This window comes from Pteropus alecto, unplaced genomic scaffold (genome assembly GCF_000325575.1).
Source record: "Pteropus alecto unplaced genomic scaffold, ASM32557v1 scaffold170, whole genome shotgun sequence".
Lineage (NCBI taxonomy): Eukaryota > Metazoa > Chordata > Mammalia > Chiroptera > Pteropodidae > Pteropus > Pteropus alecto.
The window spans coordinates 997742-1014498 of record NW_006429634.1 but is presented as its reverse complement, the minus strand read 5'-3'; the positions used below and the strand labels follow the sequence as shown (position 1 = coordinate 1014498).

At 39.5% G+C, this 16757-nt stretch overlaps 1 long non-coding RNA gene and 1 pseudogene across 2 annotated transcripts in view; one reads left to right on the top strand and one right to left on the bottom strand.

Annotated features, from left to right (window-relative positions):
• The window catches only part of LOC107196124, a 45632-nt gene that overhangs the window by 11107 nt on the left and 17768 nt on the right, over window positions 1-16757 (top strand). The window lies entirely within an intron of this gene.
• Window positions 4080-4198, bottom strand: LOC112469256 (annotated as a pseudogene).

Below are 16757 nucleotides of genomic sequence, written 5' to 3'. Positions count from 1 at the left end.
CCAGGCAGCCACCACACTGTTCCCTGGGCTGCTTATGTTTGACCTAAGGGGGAAATACAATTCTATATTTTTAAGCCACCATTACTTTGAATTTTTTACAGCAATAAAACTCTTTTAGCTCAGTGCTTCCCTATGTGTTTTACCCCATGGGACATCTAGAAAATGGTAGTATTTATATGACATACTAGAGTAAACTCGAGATTTGGGGATGTCTATATAGGACTGGGTGACAATACTAATTGCATTTTCTCGACAGTGCATAATTATGAAAAGAAATCAAATACAAAGTACTTAGGAAAATAGTAAATACTGAATTAGAATAAAACTTCCAAACAACATCTTTTCAAATTTTTGATGAGAAAAGAACATGCTTTTTTATAATAGATTCTAAATTTGATACAGCTACAAAACTCCTGGTTATTTTCTAATTATGCTCTCTTCAGGTTCACCATAGACAGAAACTTATTTTTCACAAGTAGATGGCTGTGAATGGCAGTGATATCTATCATTTTTTTCTCCAATTATCAGAAACTCATTTCTTGTTCTTAATATAATTAGGATCCTTTGATTTTACTTAATGATACAATTGTTCTCTAAATCTAACAGTTCCGCTTTTTTTTTGACAAAATGTAATGCCAAAATTTCTTGTAATAATGTAAAGGGCTTTACAATACCATAGTACTTTGTTCAAGTCAAGCGTTTTAAGATTATGATGAAATTTTCTTCCAACATACACAGACTTAGCTCTATTAGTCTTAATATTTTTTCTTTAAGATTCAAATAATAACTTAGTTCACTGGTAAATCATTTGTAATTTCACTTCTCCAAAGGTAAGTTTTTTCTCTGAATCTTAGCCCTCCAGAGCACATTACACTGACTTCCAACTGTCAGTTCCTGAAAATCTTCACCTAGGGCTTTCTGTGGCTACCAGAGCCTTCTGTGCGCAAGGGGCAGGCCTTTTCAGCAAGCGATATAGGAGTTATGCATATCCTTTCTGTCACATGCTATGTTGGGTGTCCTCAAGGCAACTCTCAGTCTCCATGATTTGCTAGAAGGACTCAAAGAATTCGGAACAGCTGGCATACTCCTGGTTATGATTTATTACAGTGAAAGATTACAGATTGAGTTCAGTAAAGGGAAAAGGCCAGGAGAAACTAGGCAAAGCTTCTAGTCATCCTCCTCCAGTAGAGTCACACAGAGAGAACCTGATGTGTGAAAATATGGGCAAAGTGTTGCCAACCAGGGAAGCTCACCTAGCCTTAGTGCCCAGGGTTTTTAATTAGGGGTCCATCACGTACTGATGCAGCACCCACATGACTGACCTTGGCTACTAAATCTCCAGGCCCTGAGAGGGCAAACTGATGCATCATGGTCCAGGGACTCAGGGATACAAAAACGCTTTCATTGTGCAGGATTCCGAGGGCTCAAAGGTTATCTGCCAGGAGCTGGTCAAGTGCTGATCTTGGAGACCTTTGGAATGTGCAGGGTTTTGGCAACCTAGGCCTTTTGAGTTAACTCATTACTATACAAAGATACTCTCAGATGATTCTTACAGTTTTTGATTGACTTCATTCAGAGATTCAAAAATGTCAACTAAGTCAGATTTTGAACCCAATTACTATCTTTCCAAAAAAATTGCCAAGTGAGTCTGGTTCACAACTTTCAAATTTTATTTTTATTATGTTTTAAATTCACAAATTCTTGATAAAACTCTTCTTTGGAGAGTCAATTCATTTCTGTATGAAACAGCAGAGAGTAGTTTTATCGTCCTATTTCTTCACATAAAGCTAAAGACATACAAGCCTGAGAGTCTTGGGGTTTAATTCATCGTTTTGGTCACCTAATTTATTGTGGAATTCAGATCTGCAAGGACATCATTACATACATTAAGTTTCTGTGAATGAAAGAATGTGCCACTCACATCTCAGGGATTTTGGAATGAACCTGTGCAGTAAAGCCTTAGCAACTTGTTATTGTTGCAGGAGACCACAATCTCACAGTGTCATCACATATCTTAATCAGTTGAAGGTGCTCATTGACCTCTGGCTATTTCCTCCTCACCGGGTTCTGAGAATTCTGCTGGTGCTCCTAACTGACCATAGTTCCGGATGACCATAGAGTCCTTAGTCTTACTTTTCAGTGAAAGCTTTTTTCAAGCTTCTGGATTAGCTTTGGTTCTGTGTCATCTGAGATCTTTTCAGTGCGTCCATAGAATTGTTTGGAAGTGGCAACTTTTCTACTTGCTTCTTTGGCCCCAGACTCAGTTTTGATGATTTTCCTGTGAGCTGGTAAAATGAGTGATTCTGAAAGTGGGCGAGATCATTTGGCTATTAAGTGCAGGACCTTGCCACCAGTTTCTTGAGTTCTTCCTGGAAGTGTTTTAACAGATCACAGAAAAGAACTTCATTTCTTGTTTCACAATGATAGACATTTCTCAAAGATCAATATTTTCCTGCAGTAGCTGAATGCTTTGCAATTAGGTATAGGCAGAGATGGCCTTTTAAAAAGATGTTATATTTTATACTTCCTCCTTTTATAAGTGAGCATTCCTATATATTATATTTTTATATGCTGTGAGATAGGTTAGAGTGTGAGTTTATGTTTTTTTAGAGCAGTGGTCATAGCATTTGTATTGGCTTAGAAATTAGGTTTCATATAATCTTGGAATTAAGAGTCAAGAGAAATACAAAGAGCTTGGCCAGCCACACATATCAATGACAATTTAGACTAGTTCATATTATATTTAAAGAGGGATGAATTTTAGGAAAGAGAAATGTATCACAAAGCAAAGAGTGAATTTATCTGCAGCCTGTGCAAAATAATACACTGAAACAGGACAAGGTGTTGTCTTTTGTAGTTCTTGAAAAATATCATGTTTAGTGTACAGTGTGTCATTATTTCGATATGGTTTTCTGGCATCATGCCCTGCAAAGGAAGAAAGTAAAATTCTAGGAGGATCAGAGTATTGGTGCATCCTAAGTAAATACATTATGAAGAATATTTGGTTCATGGTGATATCATGTTAATTCTCAGGGAAACTAATAGGGGTCATGTTTCCATATGGTATACAGCCAGGGAACAGGGCTATTTGGAAAACAATGCAAAGCAGGTGGTAGCTCGAGGAGTGCATTCCAGAGCAGAATCTGAGAAATGCCACTTGGGTGGGATGGTTCTTACTAGGACTGTCAACTTTGGATGGTCTCACTAGGACAAGAAATGCCACTTGGGTGGGATGGTTCTTACTAGGACAGGTACTCTGGGTCATAGGGGAATGTTAATGGTCTGGATGGCTTGCAGTTAGGTGTAGGCAGAGGTGGCCTGGCCACCTTGTTCTACATGATGAGTTTTCCAGGACATAAGATTTCTGGGCCAAAGGACAGAACTGGAGGGCCCCAGCATGAGATCATCCTTGGTATATTTATTGCCTGTTGAGTGACAAACATCTTTTTGTACTACTGTGTTTAGTGATTCTGATGGCATCCTAGTTTTAATTAAAAAGTTGTCCCATTGTGGTGGGAAAATAATTACCCATAAAAATTAAACTTATTTAAATATAAAGTTCTTAAGGTTACTATAGGCCTTTATACCTATAGGTCTTCTGCCTAAGACTGTCTTACACACATTGAATTAAAATTTTTTTAAAAATCACAACATGTAACTATTACTCATATTTAAGTATGATAAAAATATTCTGAAAATCAATTTTCTGGAGCTGTGAAGTCTTACAGTCTCTTGAATAATTTACTTGATTAATTTATTTTCAATTATTTTTGGTTTTAGATATAAATTTTTTGTTTTTATTTTTAATTGTTTTATTGTGATATAAAAAACACAGAGTGAGGTGTGCAAAGTGCATGAATCTGTAGTGCACATGGTGCATTTTTCCAGATGCAGAGAGAGAGACTATTTCCATCCTCCCAGAAAGCAGCCTCATCCCTTCTCACTGATCTGATTTTTATCACCATAGGTTAGATTTGTCTGTTTGAGGACTTTGTATAAATGGAATCATACAGTATGTACTCTTTTTTTTTAACAGTTTTACTTTATTTATTTATTTTATTATTATTATTTTTTTTTAATGCCTACAGCACCTGGTATTCCTAGGTGGTCTCCCATCCAAGTACTAACCAAGCCTGACCCTGCATAGCTTCCGAGATCAGATGAGATCGGGCTTGTTCAGGGTGGCATGGCCATAGACGTATGTGCTCTTTATCTGGCTTTTCCGCTCAGCATCATTTTTGAGAAATTCATCTTTGTTTTTACATGGAGCTATAGTTTGTTTCTTTTTAGGGCCAAGTAATATTCTATTGTATGGATATGTCATAATTCATTCATTCATTCATTCATCTGTTGAACATTTGAGTTGTTTCCCATTTGGGGCTATTATGAATAAAGCTGCTACAAACATGCTTATGCACATCTTTTTATGGGCATATTATGCACTCACTGCTATTGGCTAAATAAATACCTAGGACTACAAATGCTGTGTGAGAGTAGGCATATGTTTAACTTTAGAAACATTTTCTCATTTTTAAAAACGAACAATAATTCATCCTGAAATTCCATCAAGAATCAAACTGTGAGAAATGGTAGTGTTAAAAATCTATAGTCATTCACTCAATCAAGAAATGACAACTGAGAAAATTAACAAAATAAATTATTTCAATATGGAAACATAACATTAAATAGTAATAACATCCATACTTCTGCTAGAAAAATGGAAAATAAGAAAATTAAATTAAAGAAACATCAATATTTTATATGTATTTGCAAAATAAAATGTTGCAGATGTGAAACATCTAGGGTCATAATCAGATTATTTGAGGTGATTTGATGGGCACCTGTGGGGAGTATGGCATAATGTGGCCATAACAGACCCTTTCTGGCAGCAGATGCCTTGTATAAAATCTTAGCTACACAAATAATTATTACCAAATTCAGGAAGTACAAAGGGAACCATCTAAGTTTTTGAGTGATTGAATAGGTCAACATGCCTATAGCCCCTTCATGGCCCACCAGTTGGAAAGCGCTATCCTAACTAATAGAAATAGTAATTCCAAGACAAAACATATTCTGTGGTCAAATAATTTTAGAAGATTCTATGCTAAAGTTAAACTACAAGTTTAACACTACAGGAATTCTCAGAAAGTTTAAGATGGGCAGTGCCCATTGTGGATTCTTTGGGCTCCCAGATGGAAATGGGCAAAGCACAGAAATGTGCGGTGTACTCGATTAGAAACAGTGCTCTCATTTAAGATAGGAGGCTCTGTAGATCCTGCAGACTGAGGGGTGTCAATTAGGGATGATACTCAGCTGCATGTAATAGAAAGTCAATGACTTCATCAAATAGGGATTTATTATCCTCCAAAAAAAGAACTCTGGTGATAGGTATCCCAAGCTGGTGCAGCTGCTCCACTACATCACAGGGGTCTCAGGCCCCTTATGTCTTTCTGCTTCACCATAGTTAGCATGAAGCTTTTATTCTCATATCACTGTGACGTCATGATTACGAAATGGCTGCTTTACCTCCAACCTCGGGTTCTTATTCCAGGCAAGAAGGGAGCAGCAAGGAGCAAGAGGGTGCCTCCATCAGGAAATCAATGCTATATTAGAAACCTCCAGCAGTCTGCTACTTACATCTCAGTGTCTAGAACTGGCCAACCCTAGATGCAAGGAAAGCTGGGAAATGTAGTGCATTAGTTGGCACATTCCCTCCTTGAGAAAATCAGATATTGCTTTGCCTAATTTGGTCTCAGCAGACTCAGATCTCATCTCATAATTCTTCCCCTTGACTTCTGTTCTTCAACCTTATTGATTATTACAGATAATGTTACTGTTCTATCCAGATCCCCTCTTTCTCTCACTGTGCATGTGAATCCCAACTTTGTATGCTTTTGCTTCCAACACTCAGTACCCATGGCTTTTTGTGGAGCGGAGTCTGCCCTCAGCCTTTCTGGAACCCACTTTGCCCACATGAAGCATCTGAGAATTTGCATCACCCTGGAGTAACCCTAAACCAGGGACTGATGAAGGTCACAGCATCCTTGCCTTAGGTTAGATCAAACTCTAAGGCATAAGTCACACGCCAGAGCTCCCTATGGGATGAGGCTGAGCCCACCTCTGCAGTTTCTGTCTGAAGTAACATCTTTGCTTGGCCTCCCCTTCCCTGCCCTGATTCCCCTGCACCCTTGCTGGTTACTGCCCACCCTGCCTCGTAAGCAAACACTTGATAAATCACTTGCACACAAACCCTCATCTCGGGGTCTGTTTCTGTGTCCCCTGACTTCAACCACTGGCTTTCTCACTGCTGCTAGAACATGCTGAGGCTGCTCCAACCTCCAGGCCTTTGCATGCTGTCAGAGAGCCTTCTCCCAGATCCATGCGTGGTAAGAGCTTCACTCTGCCCCGGTCTTGGCTCACATATCACCTCATCAGTGAGGATTCTCTAACCACATTGCCTAAAATAGACTCCCTCCATCAATTGTTAGCCCTGCTAAATGTTCGTTATATCATTTATCACCGCTTAACAGTCTATAATATATTTTGTTGTCTTCCTCCTCCACTAGAGTGTAAGCTCAGAGGCCAGGAACTTTGTCTTGTTTTATTCTTTTCTGCATCCCCTGCACTTGGAGGGCCTCAAATATATTTGCTGATTGAACTAATGAATGAATACTATCTAAGGATCAAAACAGCCTTATATACTAGCAAGTGATTTTCAGTTTTAAAAGGGGGCCTAGACAGCAGATTGGGGATCTTTTTGGTTTTGGAGGTAGAAAAAATTTTTTTAAATTCCATAAGCAACAAAACTGAGTCAGGAGCTTCAAAATTGCTCACGGTCTCAAGGAGGATCCAGACTCTCACAAACTAGTACTTACAGCACTGTGAGGTCATTGTGGTAGTCTATGCAGGGGCTCGACAGACAATCACTTCTGCCTGGGAGAGTCCAGGAAGGCTTCATGGAAGAGGCCACATTTGACTTTAAAGAAAGAGTAATTTTCTTGCAGGGAGAAGGCGGCTGCAGTCCTTTAGAAGGAATAGCATGTGGGAAGGCATGAAGTCCATGTCCTGTCTGTGTGAATAAAACAAAGGGTTCCTGAGGAGGGCAGCAAGCAACTGAGGGACGTGTGTGTGTGTGTGTGTGTGTGTGTGTGTGTGTGTGTGTGTGTGTGTGTGTGTGTGTGTGTGGGAGAGAGAGAGAGAAAGAGAGAGAGAGAGTGGGGGGGTGGGGGGAGACAGCAAAGGACCTGGAATGTTTAGCTTTGTCCAGAAGGCAGTGGAGAGCCATGGATGGGGTTTAACTCAGGGGATGGACAAAATGGAGTATGGTCAGAACTGGGTTTTAGCATGTCTGGTGGCTATATGGAAGAGGTGGGAAGGGGAAACGCATCCCTTCTGTCACCCATCCACTCACAGCTCCAGGTGCAGAGCTGAGCTGTTAACACCAGAGGGAGCTATGACCCAGGACAAGGGCATCCTTGCCTTCCCTGGCCTCGTCATGGGCACCTCGCCTCCAGCCCTCCCACACCAGACACACATCCAGCCCAGTCAGCACCAGTGTCTGGCTGTCGACATACAAGGCCTTGGGAAATCTTTCGTATTGCCTCTGGCTACTTGATTCTCTTTCCATTGAGACTGAAGTACTGCTGGAGGTGCCGTGGGGGAATAAACAGGCATGATCTTTGGTATCTTAGAGCACTCAGGCTAAACCAGAGGTTCTCAAAGTGTGACCCTTGGGGCCAGCAGCATCAGCAACTACTATGAACTTGCGAGCAAAGCAGATTCTCGAGACCTACTCTAGACCTACTGAGTCAGACACTCTGGAGGTGGGGCCCAGCAACCTGTTTCAACAAGCCCTTAGTTTGAGTCTGATGCATGGTCAAGGTTGAGAATCACTGGTCTAAAAAAAAAAAACACTACACTCAAAGGAGTGAGTCCACTGTGCTGCAGAAGGGCCCCAACTCAGACGAGCAAAGGCCATGGGAGTCTTCCTGGAGGAGGTGTCATAGGAGTCAGCTGGGCAGAAAAAGGCATTCCAAACATAGAGAACAATTATGCCAAGCCCCTAAGAGGAGGAGCTTAGACTATTACTAGACTCTACCTGGAAGAGAACTTACTCAAAGGGGCTCAATCTTTGTCCACTTATATACACTTATGATTTCTCTCCATGGGGTCTGATATTTTTTTAAAATGTTATCTTCCAAAAAGTTGCCATAAATAATTAATTCATTCATTTCCTACTATGTATTAATCAATACATATACAGAGATTCTGATTAGCATGAGATGTACAGACTTCCTACTTTGAATTAATAATGATAGTAACTGCCATTTGCCAAAGGCTGACTTTGGGCCAGGCTGGGTGCCAAGCGCTTTACGTGCGCTATCTCATTTAATCTCTACCATAAGCCTCTGAATGGAGTATTGTTACCACCCCCATTTCACCAAAGAGGAAACCAATGCTCAAGAGAGGCTGGTCACTTGGCCAGAGATCCAGCTAGATAAGATCTAACCTGGGTCAGCCCTCGTGCAGAGCAGGCTCTATTCAAATGCTTTCCTGTTTCTTGGGAGAGATGGGGTTCCAGCTGCAAAGAAAGATACCTGGCCTGTCAGTACATACGATCTTATCCTGAGCAAATGTACAATTCCTGTCATGCATTTAGAAGTACCAAAATAGTTCATGGTACTCATTTCTATCTTGAGAGTTCCCGAGGGTTCTGGGACCCCAGGTTAGAATCATTGAGCTAGTCCAACATTCTCTCTGTCCGCTCCCCCCCCGCCCCGCCCCCCATACACACACTTGGTATATAAGAATACGGAAGCCCAAGGAGGGGCAATGAAGTGGAGGCAGCTTTCTGGGACTCCTTCGAAGCGCCCCCTAATATTGTGAAACTAGCAAAGAGCTCTCTGGTCCTTGGGTCATTATCCTCATCTCTTCCCTTGCTTCCTTCCTGCTCAAGCATCTCCTGAGTCCCTGTTCTGTGCCAGACCCTGTGCATTGGAGAAACAAAGGCAAATAAGTACTTCATACCAACCTTTCGATTTCTCATGGGCTATAACATGTTGCCTCTCCATGCTTTTCTTAAGCTATCTCTACCACAAAGGCAGTTTTCTGGCATATGTCTTCAGCAGCAATACCAATGATATCTTCACCCACTGGCTTTGCGGGGTAGAATATAGTATCGCCTGTGCCACCTTCTTCTCCATCTCTACCTGCCTCTCTGCCCTTTGTTCCTAAAATGGACAAGCTCCATGCCCTGAGATGTTCAGGGGATGCTGGCTGCCTCCTGCAAGGTGACTAGTAAACTGACTTGCTCTATCTACTCTCTCCCTCATGCCCTCCTACCACTGGTGGCTCACTGCTCCTCTTTTCTCACTTCCTTATACCAGTTTTAAAGCCAGGCTTCAACCTCTGCCTGGTGGACGACTCCTCTTAGTCTATGTTTGTGTTAATAAATTAGGTCAAGTAACATTTTCTGCGCCGGCTCCTAGGAATACAGACAGCAGTTGGACCTGGTGCCCGCCCTGGGAGAGCTCAGTGTCTGCGGTGGGATGGGAGGCTGCCATTACCGCACCGTGAAAAGGAGACTGAATGAGACTGCCAGGGGGTCACCTGGACCGTACTTGGGGAGTATTTATTATGCACCAGCGTGTACTGGAGCATAATAAATACAAGTGGCCTCTCTGGCTCTCTCAGGAAAGGGGGCAGTCCTTGCAAACTCTAACTCCAAAAGGAAGCCAGAGTTCTTGGTGGGAAGCCTGATCCAGCAATAAGCCTGTCTTCAGAGGCAGACTTAACCAGCTCACACTGATCGTAAACCAAAATGTCAGTTAAAATATTTTTAATAAAAGTGATTTTTAACATTGCTACGAAAGTAGTATGTGCTTATTGGAAACATTTTAAGTGATAGAGAAGTAATGTGTCAATTTCGACCTTTGCCTTGGTCTAAATCACTGTTAACACTTTGGTATGTTAAATTTCCAATATATATTTAATCACATATATACATATATACGTATGTATATGTGTTTTATATACAAATAATATGGAGCCTTTTATAAGATTTTATAAAAATATAAAGATATGATAATATAATAATAATGATATAACGTAATATATGTTATGTTATTTATATAATAATATTGCATATAGAGATAATATATATGCTATTCAACTGGCTTTTATTTTTTTCAAAATAGAACACTAAGTTGTTGGCATCTTTCTATATTGGCATGTATAGCTAGATCTCTCATTCTTTATCAGCTGTATAGTATGGACATACTTTGAATTCCTCATTGCTCTGCTGATACACAAGTATTTTCAGGCTTTTGTTATCACAAACAGTGCTGCAAAGAACTTCTTGTATATTTATCTTTGCTCAGGCTTGCCAGTGTCTCTATAAAATAAATTCTCAAAGGCAGAATCAGCTGGCTCAAAGGATACATAAGTATAAAGTCTTGATAGAAGTCGATACATTTCTCTCCAAAACTAAGGTACCCATTTGCACTTGCCCAGCAGTGATGAGAGGGCCTTGGACACTCTGCCCTGACAACTTTAAATATTTGCCAATCTGATACATGAAAAATATTATCACATTGTTTTCATTTGGATTGTTTTGTGTGTGTGTGGAGGCAAGCATCTCTTCATGCGTTTATTGGACTTTTAAATGTCATCTTCTGTAAAATGTATTTTCCTACATTATCTGCCTATTTTTCTTACTCATTTTTTCTTCCTTTGTACATTTTTAAAAAGTTAATTTGAATGAGCTCTTTGCATATCAGCTTCTTAGCCCTCACCTGTCATATGGAAAGGAAATTAATATTTTCTTTGGTTTAGTGTTTAACATTTGCTTCGCATGTATGGTTTTCCGCCCTATAGAAGTTTAAAAATACTTATGTAATCAGATCTGTCCATCTTTTCCTTGATAACTTCTGGGATTTGTGTCATGTTTTAGAAAGATTTTCTCTATTCCATGATTATGGAAACATTCTCTGATATTTTCTTCTAGAATTTTTATTATTTTGTTTTTTATCTATATATACTTAGTCCATATGGAATTTATTTTAGTGTACAGTGTGCCATGGGTTAAGGATATACTTAGATTTTTCTCCAGATGCCCCATTAATTGTCCTAATATGTATTTTTCTCTCACATATGTAAAATGCTACCCTTATCATATCAAATTTCCTTATATGTTTAAGTCTATTTCTGGATTTCATTTCACTCTGTTTATCTATCAGTTTCTGAGCCAATTACACACTCTAATTACTGTTTCTTTTAATACAGCAAATCTTTCTCTCTGTAAGTCTTTATCAGATCTGGTGGTAAACTGCACAGCTTTTCTCTGGCTCTGTCAAGTGCCTTCAGAATGAGGTCAAACTGTCTCTTCAAGGTGACTCTGCATATCTCTGACCATGTTCATTTATTTATTCAACAAATACTTACAGAGCACCTGCTCCATGCCAGGGGCCATGGTGGGATCAGGAAAGGCAGCAGGAACAACACAGACATGGGCCCTGCCTCACAGACTGATTTTAGTGATTAACCCCCCAAGGTCTCCACAATTTCCATGATTCTTGAGTTCCAGGGCATGTCACCGTCAGCCCAGGGATTCTCCTGGAAGCCATGCCCAGACCTGGTTTCTTTCAGATGCCCCTGAGCTCAGCCAAGGCCAGTGGAAACAGGGCCAAAAAAGAAGTTGGATTTTAAATAAACCTGGCTTCCTCTCCAACATTGTTGAGAGACGCTTATCCAGATCATCTGTTCCCATCAGATAAGAAAGAGCCAAAGCAGATGGGTTCATCAGGGACTATGGTGTGCCGTGAACTTTCGGAAATTGATTTTTTTTTTTTTTTTTTTGGAAGAGAGAGGAAGAAAATAAAAGAAGGAAACTGAGAAGACTAACTTATCTAGAAATTATCTTTGAAATCTGGCAGTGGAGAAGGCAGCATGGGATCAATCTAGTTGTGTGACCTTGAGCATGTCATTTAACTTCTCTAGTCTCCATCTCAGGAATACTCAGAGTTAGCAAATAGGCACTGAGCTGAGATCTTTTCTGATATTCGTTTTTATCTGATCCTCAGAACACTTTTGTTCAATAGCATCATTGCCTCCAGTTTATACACAGAAACCTAAGATTCCAAAGGGAAATTGACATTTAGAAGGAGCAAAGCTAGGGTTCAATCTGGACTTGATTCTGAATCCCTCACCCTTTATACTTTACCACAGATGTCTCGTTTTTAAGTAAGAGATTATCCAACCCCCCTCCAACCCAAGGTCAGTGTGCCCCGCTGTGCATCGGGCACTTCTGAGGGGAGCAGGGAGGAGGGACTTGCCCCATCAGATATCAGGGCTTCCTGTAAAGCTACCCTAGAAAGACAGTGTGGCATTGATATAGGGACAAACAGATTGACCCATGAGAAGGAATAGAGAGACCCAGAATCAAACTCACACAGGTATGAAACTTTGGTAGGCGGCAGAGGTGTCACATCACAGTGAAGAAAGGAAAATGTCCAAAACATGGAGCTGAAAAAAATTACTTCACAACATACACTAATATCAGCTCTACATGGATTACGGACTTAAGTTTCAAAAGTGAAATGTTAAAACTCCTTGTAGAAAATATAGGTAAATGTCTTGGAAGGTTGGAGTACAGAAAGATTTAAATAAGGCCCCAAAGATATTTACTACAAAACGAAAGGTTGATAAAATTCACTGTATTAAAAATAAGAACTTATGTTCAACAACAACAAAAAAGTCTTAAAGTGAAAATACAAGTAATCAAGTAAGAGGAGAAAATCTCAATACACATAAGCAACAAAGAGTTAATATAAAGAATGTATGAATGACTCCTACAAATCAGTAAGAAAGAAAACTTTTTTAAAAAGAAATGGACAAAAGGTATGAACATGATATTTCAGAGAGGAAGAAATATAGTCAATAAGTGTACAGAAATGTTAAACATTTGGATTGTTAGCAATCCAAAAAAGTATATATCAAAGCCTCAGTGAAACACCATTTTACACTCATTCAATTTACAGTAGTTAACAGTCTGATACCAAGTATTGCAAAGGACATGAACCCCCAGGATCCTTTGCCTTTTGCGCTAATGTAAATGGGTGAAACCATTTTTGGAAAAGCCTAGTATTATCTCCTGAAGGTGAACAGTCACATAGCTTATGACCCAGCAGCTTTACTCAGAGCAGGACTGTTCATGTAGTAAGGCCCAGAAACCGTCTGGGATCAATAATTATTTATTTCCTCTTCACCTTTGCCAGGCCTCCATGTTGGCAAAGACCCTTCCCCCAGCAGACCCTCGGCTTCACAGAATGAGAACTAGAAATAAATGCTAAATCCATTGAAATATCAGGGCTGTTCTTTCCTGTAGAACAGGATGAAAAATATCCATCCTAAATGCCCATCGTTAATGTGAGAACGCTGAATAAACTGTGATATGCTCACACATGATATACAATAGACAGCAGTCAAAATGAATGAGCTATCGGCACATGCCTCAGATATAAATTAATTTTACCAATCTAACACTAAATAAGAAAAGTAAACCTCAAAAAATCATATATAATATGATATCCTTTTGTAAAGTTAACAATGACTAACAGTAAAAGTATTCTTTTCAGGAATACGTATAGCTGCAATAAATTATGATATGCCAAGGAAAATAAGTAATAACGAGCACAGGACCCAAGGTGATATGTACCTCACAGGTGGTGTAGGACTGGCTTACCCATTAGACATAGCAGACTCAGTGCCTTGGGCCCACGATAGTTGTAGGGCCTATGAAAACATTTTAATATCATTTAATATGAGAAGCAAAAAAATAGACCTTTACATCAAAGGAAATGTTTTAATATATAATATTACTATATTCTTATACCAATGCGTTCATCAAATATACATATATATATCCATGTGTGTGTGTGCGTGCGTGTGTGTGTGTGTACGTGTGTACAGCTCACAAAGGCAGAAGCCTCTGGGATTCATGAAAGTTCAAATGTAATGCTGAGGGGAGGCAGGGGATGAGACAGGAGGATTTATGGTTACTTGTAGGTTATCAAAGTACTAGCTTTGGTTTGGGGTAACATATTACATTATAATAAATAACTAAACCAAGCGTAATTCATAGAGACCAATGTTAAGTGTGCACCATAAACCAAGGCTTATGATAATCTAATTCTGTGCACCTGGGATCCCCTCAAAAGACAATTAGCAAAGATACTAAATGTTGAATTCATAAAATCTTCCAAAAAAATCTTTTTAAAATTTTAACTTAGAGATTTGGACTTACTTCTGTGGACATAAATTTTTAGATCAGATTTTGCATTTGTAACAGCTACACAAAATTTCTGATCAAAAATTTTAAATAATCGCCTCTACAAATTACTATCATCACTTTTTGCAACCACTTAAGCACTTAAGAAAATTGAAGTTTTATTTAAAGACTATAATGGTACTTCCTTTCCTGTCGTTGAGGAATGAAATTGCTTGAAATGATATAAGTAGACTTTAAATTCAATAGAATTTTGTTGTATCAAGTATTGCAAGCTACTACCTAAGCTCTTATTTGCAGAATATTTATCATTAGAGCAGTCATTCTGCAGCTACTCTGGAAAGGGGTGGAAGTGAGAGCATGCCATTGCTGAGGCTGGGTCTTGTCACATTGTACCTTGCCATCACCATGAGAAAGACATTCCCTGCTTAGCACACTGGTCCCAGGTGGAAGATGGGACCCATGGAATAGAGAGTTGTTCCTTGATCCTGACTCGCAGTGTTGAAGCCTAAAGCGCAGTGCCTCAGCTGATCTGCAGAGAGAGACAAATAATTGTGATTGTAAGCCACTGAGTGTTGGGGTCGTATGATACACAGCAGTGTGACAGCAATAGCTAACAAATGAAGGCATAAAAGTAAAGGTTTATTCATAATGAATGAGGGAATAAATCACAACAGATTATTAAATTTTAACAGCCGACAAATAGCTCAAAAGTCACGAATCCAGAACGGTCCATAACATTTTTATTAATTGCCTATCTAACATACATTTATAATTTCTTACGTTTTTGGCTGCATTTTCTTCAGTTGTCTATTCACACATGACGACAGTTTTGTGACTTTGTGTTTCTATGGAGAGAAAAGAGAGATGATTCCACCTTCCCTCCAGCACGATTTATTTTCCAGCATGAAAAAAAATTTATTAATAACTTAGAAAAGCTTCTTCTAGCTTACATTTTGCTGTTGGTCACGCTGCATAAATTTTTAGGATTGTCGTCAAACTCGGAAAGACCTCTGTCAAGTCTCTTTCAGGACACTGTTTTCTTGTGCATGACTAACCCTAAATCCTCTCTTAATTGATGAAACTCATTATCTAGTTTGTCAGCAATGTCTTTTTGTTGTGGTACATTATATGTTTTATGTTCTTTTAGTTCAGTAATTAGTGTCAAGTCTGCAAAAAATTTAAATATTTTTTCCAATGTGTCCTTTTCATTTATCAGATTGTCAAAGACCCCAGAAGCTTCTTTATAACTGCTTTTCAAATTTATCTATCACTCTCAATAAGTTACTGCTTTTGGAATGACCTAAAATTTTTTCGTTACGATTTTCTTTTATTGATTTTTCTACTGGTGTCATTGTTCATTTTTATGGCTTTGACTTCATACTCTATTAAGCTGTAAATATTTATGTCAGTTATTTAATAATCTACATTTAAAGGTGACAAAAATGTAAAGGTAGCCCTACGTATATTTCTAAATCAGAAATCTGTAATTTCTCCATTGTTTTATTGAAACTCAAATGTCTCTCCTTCAGAGAGGCCTCGACCACTGGACTCAGAATTTTCCAGTCACTTTCCAATCCTCGATCCTCCTTTCTTTTTCTTTATAGCAGTTGATCTAATCTTAAATTATATACCGATGTGTTTGTTGTCTGTCTCCTTAGTAGAAGCTAAGGAATTTTTAGATCAATTATATCCCCAAACCCTAGGATATCAATAATCAATAAATGTTTGTTGAATGAACAAGAAAAGTATGTCTGCACTGTGATTCCTGTCAAGATTCTACCCGCAGGGACGGCTGTGAGCCAGCTGTGGTCTAAGCCCCCACCAAAGCCCCCACCCACGTCTCTGTACTGAAGTCATCTCCATTTTTAATCTCTTTCTATAAAAAATAAACAGCCCCACCCTTTTTTGATATAGCATAACGTTATCTCTCCCTCAACCCAAAGTCTCCGTTCAATTTATAATTACTTCGCCTACTTTTATATGCTGAATATAGTATGATTTGGCTTATGTATTATTTTTACTCCCCTAAAATTGTTACCCCTATTGCAACTTCACACTCAGCATGCCCCAAACTGAACTCGTCACGCCCCGCTGCATGGAGCAGGCTCACCTTCAGTTTCTCAGTTGCTCAGACCATGAATCCAGGTGCATCCTCGCCACCTCTCTCTTCCCCTCGCAGCTCACTCAGATTAGCCACACCTTCCTGCCTCTTCTTTGATCTCCTAACAAGTCTCTAACCCATGTGTCTCTCTCATTCTCCACAGCCAACATTCCAGTTTAAGCACCAGCTTCCCTCACCTGGCCTGGTCTCCTGCTGGGGTCCTCTACCAGTCTCTGAAATGGTTTGTTAAGATGCCGATCACGGCTTCTCAAAGCTCCTGGGATGAAGCCCCAAGGCCCTGCATCACCTGCCCCACTCTACAAACAAACCTTCTATCGCTGTCTCTTTTTCTCCGGGTTCTGTCACTCT